Below are 3,131 nucleotides of genomic sequence, written 5' to 3' on the forward strand. Positions count from 1 at the left end.
ATCAAAATAAAATAATAAAAACGGTAATAACGAAATTTTCAAACTTTAATTGCTAACTCTTTATTGATTTATGGTGAAAATGATTTTCATGGCATTCATTAGTCTATAAAGGTGCATCATTACACTGAATATGAAATCAATTTGAACAGAAAAGATCCTGAAATTCTTGCAACACCAAACTTCTATTTAATTTAATGTCCACTTTGACCTGCATGCACAGGAACCAAAGAACAAATTCAGTCAATTTTGCTTGAAGACCACCATTTTCACAAATGTTAAAATGTTTATATGGGTCCTCTTCTTTCTACTCATCAAAATATATCTTCATTGTATCTCTTCTATAAGTATTTCCATGGTCACTGTTCTGATGAACTTTCTAGTCTAGTATCCTTTGCTAAGACCTTTAAACATGTCACCTGCTTCCATTCCCAGGCACATAGTTTCTCTGCTGAGCTTCCTGTTTGTCTGAAGTCTTTTTATTCTAATAGCTTCTTTTATCAAATTGAAAGCGAAATTGTGATGGCACCTGTGCCCAGTGTCGCCTTCCTGGCACGTGTAAAGACATTCAAGCGAGATCATTGCCAGTGCCGTTGGACTAGCTCTTGTGCGGGTGGCACGTAAAATACACAATTTTGAGTGTGGCCGTTGCCAGTACCACCTGGCTGGTCTTTGTGCGGGTGACACGTAAAAGCACCTACTACACTCTCGGAGTGGTTGGCGTTAGGAAGGGCATCCAGCTGTAGAAACTCTGCCAAATCAGATTGGAGCCTGGTGCTGCCATCCGGTTTCACCAGTCCTCAGTCAAATCGTCCAACCCATGCTAGCATGGAAAGCGGACGTTAAACGACGACGACGACGATGATGATGATGATCCTCTCTGGAACTCATTACCATTGTCTTGCTTTTTTAAAATTCAGAATTGAATTATTAACATGGTGGATTCTCTTCTTTCTCTTAAGCTGGTGTCTTTGGCTCAGCAACAAAATGTAGCTTTGTTGTACCTTTTCTGTAAGTATTTCTATGGTCATTGCTTTGATGAACTTTCTGGTCTATTGCCTTCAGTCAAGACCTTTAAAGACATCACCAGCTTCTCTTTCCAGACGCATTGTTTCTCTGTTGGCCTTCCTGTTAGTCATAATTCCTTTTACTCTAACAACTTACCCCGAACTGCTTCTCTTTGGAACTCACTACCATCGATTTCCTGTGGCCTTTGATATTCAGCCCTTTAAACTTTCTCGCAATTGACATTTTTTGAATTTGTAGGCTTCTTTTCTTTCTTTGTAATCCATTACACTACACTGGCCTAAAATTTTGTTTGGGACAAAATCATATAAAAAAAATGTATTACTCTTTACTCTTTTACTTGTTTCAGTCATTTGATTGCAGCCATGCTGGAGCACCGCCTTTAGTCGAGAAATCGACCCCAGGACTTATTCTTTATAAGCCTAGTACTTATTCTGTTGGTCTATTTTTACCGAACTGCTAAGTTACGGGGATGTAAACACACCAGCATCGGTTGTCAAGCGATGTTGGGGGGACAAACACACATATATAAGACAGGCTTCTTTCAGTTTCCATCTACCAAATCCACTCACAAGGCTTTGGTCGGCCCGAGGCTATAGTAGAAGACACTTGCCCAAGGTGCCATGCAGTGGGACTGAACCCGGAACCACATGGTTGGTAGGCAAGCTACTTACCACACAGCCACTCCTGCTTGTTTTACCAAAATTCTTGTAGTTGCAGCTGCTTTGCTGTAGCGTTTCTTGATATTTTCACTGTTGCTGCCTTGTTGATGCTGCACAGGTAGTAATTGCACCAGTTTCCTAATATTTGGCCAAATTGTTTTGGTAAGAGCGTTGTGCAGTTATTTATTGTTGTTGTTGTAGTAGATACTGTTCTCCCTTGAGACTGCAAAGCTGGGAAATCTCTTCCATTGAAAATAATTACACAGGTACTATTGGCCTATGTTAGTTTTAATCTTTACTCTAATGATTTTGCCAAGCGGTGGTGTGTTGCATTGTCTCTTGTAATAGTTCAAATGTCGCCGAGGTTAACTTTGCCCTTTATCCTGTTGAGGATTGATAACTACCAGTCGAGTGAAAATGGTTATGAATTCTTGCCAATATGTTCTCAGAATCCTTTTCAAGAATATTTGGTGGAACACACTGAGCTTTCTATCGATTTTCACAGTGCTCTTCCATGTCCCACTGGTATACATAATTGTTAGTAGAACTATGCTATTAACGAGCAGAAAATACATGGTGCAGAACATTCATAACCAACAAGAGAGAGGCCAATATCGCATGGCCAGATGTACAGAAAACCACATCTAACAGAGAAGAAACCAATGATGTCAACTTGTTACCCAATGTGGTCAAGAGAAGAAGAGGAACTGAACTGAATTGAACTATTGCCCTTGCTGTTGTAATTACAAATTGTTGGGTTAATATCTGTCACTCTAGGTGATGATGCCATCACAGTCATTATAACAGCTGTAGGAAGGTACATATTTCATCAACCCCAAAGAGATAAAAGGCACAGTTAACTTCAGTGGAATCTGAACTCAGAATAATAATAATTATCCTTTCTACTAAAGGCAAAAGGCCTGAAATTTTGGGGAGGGGACTAATCGATGACATTGACCCCCAGTGTTTCACTGGTACTTAATTTATCAACCATGGCAGAATTTGAACTCAGAATGTAGAGACAAGTGAAATATTGCTAAGCATTTTGCCCAGTGTACTAACAACTCTGCCAGCTTGCTGCCTTAATAATAATAATAATAATAATAATAATAATAATAATAATAATAAAAATAAGATACCAGGAAACCCCAAAATGGTTGAAGTTCAAAAGATAGTGCTCATGGGAACTGCCCATATCCTACGTAAAATACTGTCTATGTGATCTCAAATTTTAAAACAAACATAATTTTCTTGTGGTTTCTTAAACATTCACTTGAACAAAACTGTACAAATCCAAATATATGGTACCCTAGGCATAACACCTACATGAACTTCTAACTTGTTGTCTCTTGAGGTCTCTGGGTGAGACTTGGATCCAACTTGTACAAATGCAAAACAAAAGTCAAACATAAAATAATAATAATAATAATAATAATAATAATAATA

The sequence above is a fragment of the Octopus bimaculoides genome, chromosome 22 (genome assembly GCF_046866305.1).
Source record: "Octopus bimaculoides isolate indiv1 chromosome 22, ASM4686630v1, whole genome shotgun sequence".
Taxonomy (NCBI): Eukaryota; Metazoa; Mollusca; class Cephalopoda; order Octopoda; family Octopodidae; genus Octopus; species Octopus bimaculoides.